This window comes from Lissotriton vulgaris, chromosome 10 (genome assembly GCF_964263255.1).
Source record: "Lissotriton vulgaris chromosome 10, aLisVul1.2, whole genome shotgun sequence".
NCBI classification, from domain to species: Eukaryota; Metazoa; Chordata; class Amphibia; order Caudata; family Salamandridae; genus Lissotriton; species Lissotriton vulgaris.
The window spans coordinates 346,253,551-346,265,573 of NC_141698.1; positions in this window are offsets into that span (position 1 = coordinate 346,253,551).

Sequence of the window (12,023 nt, forward strand, 5' to 3'; positions counted from 1 at the left end):
CGAAGTGTCCTAGTCTAAAGGGGTTTGATTGCAGTCCACTCCTAAGTGTCCTCAAACGTTAAAATTGTAACTTAAACTTTCCTCATAGAAGTCTATGGTGATACGCGGCTGTGTTTAGACACTGCAAGCGTCCCCGTGGGTATCTTGCATCCCTACCTTGGGTGGTTCCTAATTGCCCCAGCGGTTCTACAGGCCCTAGGCCTCACTTCTATCCCTCACGTGGTTCTTTTACCACTATTTTAGTATATGATTTGTGAGGCCCCTAGGGCAAAATATATACTGTGCTATTTACTGTGTGCTATTTAAAATTCTTGTATTATACTTTTGCCTCTAGCCTCAAAAAGAGACTAGAGGGGTTGTGTTTAGAATAAATAAATATATATTTGATATATACCTGGTGTGGTGCTCTTTCATTTGATCATTCAAGAGATTATAGACTGGTAAAGCAAGCTGCTTTACATTCCTTCAAGACTTAGCCTGAAGGCTGCTCTCCACAGCTACCACTAGGATAGCTTTCTCTAAAGGTTGTCTTAAAACTACCATCAATAAGGGTCATTTGGACTGGTGCATGGTGCCCACTAGAATAGTGGACATCATACGCCAGGCCAACTTCTCACATTGGTGTGCAGCATGTGGGATTCCAGCTTGCATTGTTTTACCAGATAATTTTGAGAATATCAATTGAAAAAACACTAAAGGTACCAGTAGGTGCATATAAACCAAGCTTAGAATACAGTAAGCTCTACTGAACTTAGAGTTGTGAGTGGTAAGGGCCTAGCACACCCTCACTAAAACTCAAGAGAGTTTAGTAGGAAACCAACTAGAGTAGGCAGTGCATACACCACACCTCACTAGTTATGACTTCAAAAGCAGGACCTAGTGTTCTTGCCAAATGTCAGTACTTTACAGACATCTAAGTATGACACATTCCCTTTCTCTGAGGTAAGGGCTCTGTGTACAGCTAGGCAACTGAAGACTGGCAAAAGTGCCAGCACCCAATGCCTCAGAGAGGTACTACTGTTAGATGACCTGAAGAAGGCTTCAGAGCCTGGAAGGGTAGGCAGTGGTTTGGGAGCAGCAGATGAGGAAGATCCTAGTGGTCAAATCCCACAGGATTCAGACTCTGATGCTGACCAGGAAGTTGACAATAACCTAGACCTGGAGAACCCAGCTCCTACTGGAGATGAGGAAGGCCTAAGGGGCCCTCTCTTTGTCTCCCAGGAAGAGTTGGTGGTGTGCCCAGAAGATCAAGATCACCTTCAGTGGAATCAAATCATTCTGGCAGATCTATAGGGTCCTCTGCCTCTTCTTATAGGAGGGCTGCCTCCCAGGAAAAGAGGGAGTAACAGGTGAGAATGGAGGAAGCTAAACTGAGAATAAGGAGACAAAGAGTAGTTAGAAAAGAAAACCCTAGCTCTGGAAAGAGCAAGACACAAGATGGGGCTAGAGCCCCATGGTGGCAGCAATTTCCCTAGTGATAAGGATATGTCTGATGAACATATAAACTTAAGCATGATTGTCCCTCCCTATCAGAATGGGGATGACATCCACAAATGGATTAGTGCACTGAAAATGGCCTGCAAAGTACAGAAGGCACCCCAGGAGCAGTAGGCAGCAATCTTGTGGCTCTCCTTTGCAGACACAGGTAGAGATAAGCTCCTCACTGTAAGAGAAGAGGAGGCTGATAATTACAAAGTCCTGAAGAGTGCTCTGATAGATGGGTTTGGCTTAACCACTGAACAGTACAGAATACAGTTCAGAGACACCCAGAAGGCACAGACTCAGGACTGGGTTGACTTTGTAGATTGTGCTACTAAGGCTCTGGAGGGGAGGTTATTGTGCAGTAAAGTGTGTGACTATACAGGATTGTATAATATGATCATGAGAGAACAAATTGTTAATAACTGTCAACACCAGCTGTTGCATCAGCACTTGGTAGACTCTGATCTGACCTCTCCCCAAGAAGTGGGAAAGAAGGCAGACAAATGGGTCAGAACCAGGGTGAAGCAGAAGGTTCAGAATCCAGGTGGTGACCAAAAGAAGCAAGACCAAAAGGGTGGGGAGAAGGGTAAAGACCGGAAGTCTTCACAAGGTCCCCAACAAGCTTCTAATAGTGGGGGTCCCCAATCTAAAAAGAAAGAAGGCCCAAAGAAACCATGGTGCAAAGTTTATAAGAATAATAGTCACTGGACTAGTGATTGCACCAACAAGGAGACAGCTCCAGCCACCATTGCCCCTAAGGCAACTGTTCCCCCTAGTACAGCTACAAGTGGTGATTCCCAGCAAAAGGGTGTAGTAGATTTAACCCTGGGATCTGAGATGGACCCTGGCCTTGTCAGGGTGCCAACTCAAGCTGTTTTGGTCTGTGATGGAGGCATAGATATGACCTCTTCTGTGAGTCCCAGTAATCTGAGCAAGTACCGACAAACTCCTTTAATTAATGGCCAACAGGGACACAGGGGCAAGTGTCACAATGGTGATACCAGACTTTGTGGACCCTGGACAACTAATATTCGGAGAGACTTACCACATGATCAATGCTAGCAATGTCAAGACCACTAATAGCCTGACAGTTGTTAATTTCTCCTGGGAGGGGTAACTGGCCTTAAGAAGGTTGTGATAAATGCAGACTTCCCTGTTGAATGCTTGCTTGGAAATGACCTAGAGACTTCAGCCTCGTCTGAAGTGCAGTTTAGGAACCATGCAGGAATGTTAGGAATCTCAGCACATGTCCTTGCAGTGACTAGGTCACAGGTCAGAAAGTCTAACTCTGGACAGGTACTGGATTCTGGAATAATGGACCAGTTGCCTACCAAGAAAAGGAGCAGTAGGGTTAAGGCAGTGCCTTCCCCCTGACTCAGAGTGAGGATCAGCCTTCTGAGGAAGCTGATTGTGAGCCTGAAGAAAGAACTTCCCCAGAGAGCTTGAGCCTGATCAGGTTGAGTTTCTGGGGACAGGGGGCCCTTCCAGGGCAGATCTGAGTCAGGGGCAGTTGACCTGCCCTTCTCTTGAACCCCTCAGATAGCAAGATGCTGCTGAGGCTGCTGGGAATGCTAGTGGCACCTGTAAAATTTACTAGGATGATAGACTCCTGAGTAGAGTAGAGACCCCAAGCCTGGTGCAGCCAGGAGGTTGGTCATACCTTTGGCATTCAGGGGTTTCCTAGTGACACTAGCCCATGATATTCCCTTAGCAGGACACCTGGGCCAGAACAAGACTTGGGACAGAATTGTCCCTCACTTTCACTGGCCCCACATGTCTGAAGACACCAAGGAGTGTTGTCGCTCCTATGTAACATGCCAAGCCTGTGGCAAAGCAGGTGGCACTACAAAGGCCCCCCTTATACCACAACCTGTTGTGGGGGTTCCCTTTGAATGTATAGGGATTGACATTGTTGGACCAATGGATCCTCAAACTTCATCTGGGCACAGGTTTGGTTTATCCTAGGGGTAGTAGATCATGCCACCAGGTACCCAGAGTCATTTCCCCTTAGGACCACTACAGCACCTGTTGTGGCAAGAGCCCTCTGGAGTTTTCTCAAGAGTGGGTTTCCCTAAGGAGATAGCATCTGACAGGGGTGCAAACTTTATGTCTAGCTACTTGACTGCAATGTGGAAGGAGTGTGGAGTGAACTACAAGTTCAGCACACCCTATCATCCATAGTGCAATGGTCTAGTTGAAAGGTTCAACTAGACCTTAAACGGTATTATTAAGGGTCTCCCAGACAAGCTCAGGCGGAGATGGGGTATCCTGCTACCCTGCCTTTTGTTTGCATACAGGGAGGTTTCCCAGAAGGGGGTTGGCTACAGACCATTTGAACTTCTGTTTGGGCAACCTGTTAGAGGAACACTTTGTCTGGTGAAGGATGGAAGTTACCTCTCAAACCTCCTAAACAGGATATTGTGGACTATGCACTTGGTGTCCGCTCCAGGATGGCTGAATACATGAAAAATGCAACTAAAAACCTTGAGGCTAGCCAGGAATTACAGAAAGCCTGGCATGACCAAAAGGCTGTACTGACTGTTTACCAGCAAGGACAGAAAGTGTAGGTGTTGGAGCCTGTGGCCCTAGCAGCTCTCCGGGACAAGTGTAGTGGGCCCCACACTATTGTTGAAGAGAAGGGAGAGGTTACCTATTTGGTAGATCTTGGAACTCCCAGGAGCCCCCATAGGGTGCTTCATGTCAACAGATTGAAACCATATGTTGACAGGGCAGGCATGGGCTTGCTCATGGCTACTGATGAAGGACAGTAGGGAGAGAGTGACTCTCTCCCAGACCTGCTCTCTCAGAACCCTGATGATGGATCAGTTGATGGAGTAGCCTTGGCAGGCAGCCTCACTGAACAGCAGCAAACTGACTGCAGACAAGTTCTACAGCAGTTTAGACATATGTTTTCACTGACTCCAAGTCAGACTACCTGGTGCACTCATGAAGTGGACACTGGGGACAGTCTGCATGTTAAAAATGAGATGTACAGGCAACCTGATCATGTCAGGTACTGTATCAGGGCAGAAGTTCAGAAAATGTTGGATCTGGGAGTAATTGAACCTTCAGATAGCCCTTGGGCTAGTTCAGTAGTCCTAGTACCCAAACCTCACACCCAGGTGGTAAGAGAGAGATGACGTTTTGTGTAGACTACAGAGGTCTCAATGCAGTCGCTAGGATGTATGTTCATCCAATTCCTGGAGCAGATGAGCTCATAGATATGTTGGCATCTGCCAAATTTCTGAGCGCATTTGACCTAACAGCTGGCTACTGGCAGATCAGACTAGCTGATGATGCAAAGCCAAAGACAGCATTTACAACCCCTAGTGGACATTATCAATTTGTGGTAGTGCCCTTTGGTCTGAAAAATGCACCTGCCACATTTCAAATGTTGGTGAATTAAGTCTTAACAGGCCTGGAGAACTATAGGGCAGCTTATCTTGATGATATTGCTGTCTTTAGATCCACCTGGGAAGATCGCCTGATCCACCTGAAAAATGTTTGTAGGTGGAGGCCAGGTTCAAGCGTTGCAGAGCAAAATCCAGACCATAATGGACTGGGTTGCTCTAACCACACAGACTAAGGTCAGAGCTTTCTTGGGCCTGACTGGGTACTATAGGAGATTTTTCAAGGGGTATGGTTCCATAGTGACACCCCTGAATGACTTAACTTCTAAAAGAATGCCTAAGAAAGTTCAGTGGAAAGTCAACTGTCAAAAGGCATTTGATGACCTGAATCAGGCCATGTGCATTGCACCAATTCTGCAAAGTCTTAACTACTCCAAAGAATTCATTGTCCAAACAGATGCATCTGAGTTGGGGACAGGGGCTGTGCTATCACAATTGAATGATGAAGGTCAGGACCAGCCAGTAGCTTTTCTTAGCAGAAGGCTGACCCCAAGAGAGAAATGTTGATCAGCTGTTGAGGGGGAGGCTTTTGCTGTGGTTTGGGCTCTGAAGAAGCTGAGGCCATACTTGTTTAGCACTCACTTCACAGTTCAGACTGACCATAAGCCCCTCTTATGGCTAAAACAGATGAAGGGTGAAAATCCCAAACTGCTCTGGTTGTCCATTTCCCTACAGGCGATGGACTACTCAGTGGAACATAGACCTGGGAGTAACCTGCCAATGCAGATAGACTCTCCAGATATTTCTACTTAGAACATGAAGACTCAACTGGTCAAGGTTAGTTTAATGTCCCTGCGTTGGGGGGGGGGGGGGTTGTGTAGGAGAGTAGGGACTACTTCCTATGGTTACCCCCACTTTTTGCTGTGTTTCACTGTTTTTTTTTACTTTAGTCTGGCTGTGGCCCTGCTAATCAGGATGACAGCCTAGCTGTTCTCTCTCTAAATTGATTACATGTACATTAGGTACATACCAGATTGGTTACTGAGTTACATTGTGAGCCCCTAGGATATGGTACCTTAGGTACCAAGGGCATAGGTACCCCAGAGGCCTATCAGAGGCTGAAGCATGTATTATGCCACCCCAGGGAAACTTTCCAAAATGGCACTACATGTCTGCCCTTGCTAAGGTGGTGTAAGAACCCCTTACTGAGATATGGTATACCTATATCCACCATTTTAAACAGACACATATTAACCTATTCCTATGGCAGGCCTTGACAATCCAGAAAGCAGAGTGCTTGGTTTTGTGTGAGAGGGTGCCCTAGCACGAGCTCTTGAATGGAGTTGTACCTGTTTACAAGAAATTGCCTAAAAGAATTGACAAGCTGAAAGAAATCAATTAGCAAGCACATTTTCCATATTGCTCCCAAATGTTATCTTAAAATAAACTAATCAAACAATTGAATAAATCCCTTGAAGGCACATTTACCCATCCCTCTTACTTTGCCAGAGCCCTCTAGAGTAGTTTGGGTTGCGAATTTCTCTCACCTAGCATGAGCTGAGCCCCCAGCAGCTTTCGGAATCCCTTCCTTATAGCTGTTCTGTGATATGGCCATACCGTATTCTCTTAGGTGCATTATAATCCTCACCGTAAATGCTAACTTTGGTTTGGCTTTATCAAAACATGTTGTGTTTGGTGTCAAACACTTTGGAATACTACCCCCACCAGTTCTGGTGGCGAGGGTAGCATTCCACCCTTCTAGAGGGAGAAGACATGCAGACACTTAATTTCCCGGTAAATGTTTAAAAGAGCCTCAGCATCACCAAATTGATGCTGCTGCCACAAGTCTGACCTCCTGATACTTGACGAAACTCCAGCATGAGAGGCCTGGACAATAGGTTTCATGTCCAGGGAGGTGCCAGCACCTCCCCAGACAGGGTTTAGTGCATTGGGGCAGGGTGGTTTGCATTCAGTGAATGCTTTTCAGACACTTCCTGGGGCACACAAGGTGCTCCGTGCATTTCCCAGTTCCAACCGGTTGCTGGGGCACTCAGCCCCAGCTCTGGCACGATACTGGACAAAGGGGAAGGGGTGTAACCACCCCATCCCAAGGTCCTCCCATAGGTGGGACCCTAGAGTTAGTCCATCCCTAAACTTAGTATAAGTATAGGAACCCAGTCACTGAAACTTTAGATTACCCTGGACGAAACTATGAAGATGAAATCCTGGACCTTCGACATTCCATATGGACTGGAAGACGGAAGAAATCTCTCTTGAGGTCAAGGAGTGACCTCCCTGTTCAAACAGGCACCTAAGAGCATCTTGCTGGTCTGCATTTATTAGGCTCCCGCTGGATCCCGAAGAATTTGTGACACAGGACATGGACTTCCAGACATCTCTAAGGCCGACACAAGATCCCAGCAAAGCTGAGACTCGCACCGACACAAAAGACGTGGGACCAGAACTCCTGGACATCCTGCAAGTTTGCAAGTGCACCTGCTTCCCGAAGTTTCCTGAAGTTGTGCATTGGGTTATTTGTTGCCCTTGCCCCGAGAACCTTTTGCACCGAAGCTGAGAGGTCTACACTCCACAAGTGTTCTGTGGGCCCGTTTTTCTTCACCGCAGCTCGAGGCTCCTTTGCAATCTCTAGTCTGTTGGCTAGTGGGTCCCCACGAACGACAATACTTTGTTTCTTGAGCTTTCCTGGTTTCTCTAGATGGGCTCTGGCTCCCCTCCAAAGGGTGAGTCCTTCGGACCTTGTTGGTCTACACCAAAGCCAATCTTTGCATCTTGTGTGGGTTGCTGTTGCCAAGGCTTAGTGGGTCCAATCCGGATTCCGATGCTGCAGCACTCAACATCCTTAATGGCACAGCTTGAATCCAGCTCCTGGTTGTCATCGACATCTCCTGGTCCTCGTGGCTGAAGAGTCAAGCTTCACCTACTTCACCTTAAAGCACCCGACATCGGCTGGCATCTTCTTGTCGCCATTCTGGTCACTGGCTAGTGACCCAGACTCTGACCCCTCTGCTTTCAGGTTCTTCAGATCTCCGATCCACCCTTGGATCCACCCAGACACTTTTCCTCTGGTCGCCTGCAGCACTTCTTCGCAGCTCTCCATTGGAATCGACGATGAAACCAAACACGAAACGACACCTATGCACCTGGGTGAGGTAACACAAGTACTCCGGTGCTACCATGGGTCTTGACTCTTGAAGTGTCCTAGTCTAAAAGGGTGGAGTGGTGTGGCTCACTGGTTAGAGGCGGCAGACCCGGAAGCAGAGGACGGCCCGGGACCAGGGTTCAATTCCCGACGGGGCAGGGTCGTGGACCAGGGTCAGCGGACTCGAAAATTCTCGCCTCTGTGCCTACTCTAACCAGGGATCACACTCAACAACTCTGGGCATTAGCTTGCCTTATCTCCACAACGGCCCCCCACATACGCCGGGGATGATACCCAGCAGGGACCATCTCACAGGGAAAGCCAGGACGAGTTCCCCAGCGGTCTACAGTGCTGAGATACCCCATGGCGGGGTGATACATGTGCTTTACAAGACACCATTACATTTCACCGCAGTCCATTCCTAAGTGCCCTTAAACTTTAAAATTGTAACTTAAACTTTCGTCATAGAAGTCTATGGTGATTCGCGGCCGTGTTTAGACACTGCATGCGTCCCTTCATTGGTCTCCTACGTCACTACCTTGGGTGGTTCCTGGTTGGCCCAGCGGTTCTACAGGCTCTAGGCCTCACTTCTATGCCTCATGTGGGTCTTATACCACTATTTTAGTATATGATTTGTGAGGCCCCTTGGACAAAATGTATACTGTGCTAATTACTCTGTGCTATTTAATGTTCTTGTATTGTACTTTTGCCTCTAGCCTCATAAAGACACTAGAGGGGTTGTGTTTAGACTAAATACATATATATTTGATATATACCTGGTATGGTGCTCTTTCATTTGATCATTCAAGAGATTATAGACTGGTAAAACAAGCTGCTTTACATTTTTTATTTATTTATTTTGGGAGTTTTATATAGCGCTGACCAGACCCGTGGGTATCAGAGCGCTTCACAACATAGTTTCAGGATAGACCAATGTATTAGAACAGTCCTCAGCAAAGAAATTAGGTAGTCCAGAGAGTGCTTAGGTTTCTAAAGGTAGGGTAGAGTCCAGTGGTCTTCTTCTGGAGTGCTAAAATTCTGTTGACCAAACAAGTTCAGCAGTTCAGCAGTTCAAGTGTGTTGAATCTTTGAGAGGTAGTGGTAGAGTCCTGAGGTAGTCTAGTTGAATGCTGAAATTGAGGTAGACCGAAAGGTGTCATTAATAAAGAGCGCAATTAGTCCTGAGGCGGGTCGAGGGGAATGTGAGCAGAGTATAGTCGGAGAGCACCGGCAACAGGGATAGTGTGGCTATCCATTCGCGAGGGTGGGGTTCAGCACGAGGGTTTTAAGGTGTTTTTCTTATTTAGTGAAGGAAGGGATAGTTCTGATGTCTGCTGGGATGGAGTTCCAAATGTTGGGGTCTGTTCCAGCAAATGATCTTGCAGGTGTTTTGTGTTTGTGTGTTCTCAAGGGGATGAGAAGGAGGGAGTTTGAGCTCCTGAGGTTTCTCGTCTTTAAGACTTAGCCTGAAGGCTGCTCTCCACAGCTACCACTAGGATAGCTTTCTCTAAAGGTTGTCTTAAACCTACCATCAATAAGGGTCGTTTGGACTGGTGCAAGGTGCTCACTAGAATAGTGGACATCATATGCCAGACCAACTTCTCACAGTAATTGTTTATTATAGTTTGTGTGTGGACTTTACTTTTATAGAGGTAAAAGGGCGGTGAGTAAGTTAATTTTACTTACTTTAGTATTAGCTGTTAAATACTATTAGTTTGTTTAATTGAAAATAAGCATTAGTTGTTTAATTATTTTTTACAGTTTAATTTTAGATGTGGTTTGTGGGGATTATAGGGGAAAAGTGTGGGAAATGAATGCATTTTTATGAATGTTAATTTGTTTTTTTAGTTAATAATAATTTTTTAATTGGCAAATAGTTATATTACTTATGGAAGTACATGTCTTTAATTTAGATGTCGGTTGTGAATTGTGTGATGCTATAGAGTGGGAATTATTTTTATGTCATAATGAATGTTTTTGTTTCTAATTATCTTCAAAATAAAAATATTTATTTGTTTGAAAATTATTTTTTGTTTATTTAATATAAGATTGGTAGGTATTTGTCATATGTATTTAATATTATACAATTTTTTATGTTATTGAGATATATATATTTATATTTATATCCACTCCACTTCCCAAGTGCTTCACAACACAGACCAGGGTCACGGACATAAAATAGTTGAAACCAGATTTTTTTATTTTTAGTGCTGCAAAACGTGCATGCCTCCGACGGGTTTCGGACACTGGGCTGTGTCCTTGTTCACTGACAAACAACAAGCAGTAAGGCATATATTTAACAACCCACATTTGGCACCAAAGCAGTTACGTCATTGTTGTGCATAGACATTGAAAAAATACTGCATGTCATGTTACAAACATATTACTTCATCCCTTTCCATCCATTATAATTCCTCTACAAATCTTCATTTTAGTAAAACATCATTGGCAATCACAATGTAGTAATGTTAGGTTGGAAAGCTGGCCATATTTTCGTACATGTGCAAATACATGTTTAATGCACGAATTGTGGAATCGTATTTAAAGCGTGTCACTGTAAATTTCGAGTATCGGAAAGATTGTTGCATGCAGACATTCAATTAATGATAAGTAGCTATTCAACTTTACCACATTTTAGTCAGTCTACCTCATTGATTCCTTACAATTAATTAATCTCATCAATCAATGTTTGCATGGGTATGAAGTATTTTCAGCACTGCGCATGGATGTAATCGTATGGTTAGCCGTGATGTAATCAAAAGAGATGTGCAATGCTGATATTATATGCCTAATGTAGTGTTGAAGTGGGATGTCGGGAATGCACACAATACCATATTGGTATCGGAAGGTATACAAAGTACAAATACATTAAGGTGAAAAAATGGGCATAAGGCAATGAGTGCAATACATCCTAAATGTTCCTTCATGACCCTAATGGGGTGGAGTTTCTCTAGTAGGTAATGAATTACTATTACTAAGAGTCCCCAAATTGGGTATATTAAAAGGTCATCAAAGAGACACGTTAACACACGCCTGCCATAAACCTTGAGTGATCCGACTGTAAGTGTGTGTGTGCCCTTCTAATCTTTGGGCTATGCAGTATATATATAAAGTCTATGCCACGCATAGCCCAAATGTGTTCCTTAAGTTACATGAAAAGAGAGTTTGTCACATGACAAACTGCTGTGAAAGAAGGAAATATATAGAATACTTACTATACTATGGGAAGAAGTTGGTACATTATAATATGGATATAGCAGAAATATTACTGTCTAAAAAATGTCAGATAAAATCATCACATATTTAACAGTCAAACGTTTTAACCTAAGAAGGGATACCTTATTTCATTAGGAATGAATAGTAAATGATGAGCTATTAATAGTGGGCCAAAATTCCTAGAACATAAATCAAGCGTAAGGTCAAGAGAAAATGTCCATTGGGAAATAGGTGTTATCTATCCTGGAGTGTATGTGCAAGAGATGTAAGTTATCACATGAGGGGACTATTTGCGTAGGTGCATCATATCATGAAGTCTGTGCGAACAAACAGGGATTACATTAGAGGAATCTTCAACAATATACTACTTCATATGTACAATCACCTCACAAAGAAAAACAATATGGTTGATACTACAATGCAAAAGAAATTGATTAATTCATGAGTGCATTTTATAGGAAATTATACATATCTTCCCCCAAATTAAGTCCCATCGGTGACTTACTGTCCAATTCTATGATATACCTTAACTCCAGTTGTCGTAAGGTTTTTTCCCTATTGCCTCCTCTGCTATTCTGGACCACTGCATCTATGACAAAGTATTTCAGGCAGTTTAGGTTATTGTCATTGAAGATTTTGAAGTGGCAGGCCACAGGGTAAGCTTTGGTCGGAATTTACAATTGCCCTTTAATATTGTAGTATCCGAACATAGGCTTGTCATTTCGTGCTACTCACGTAATGAAGATTGCAACTACATCTGAGCATGTAAACTGCAAATTCCGTGTGACAGGTGTAATGCGCTTTCAGGGCGATAG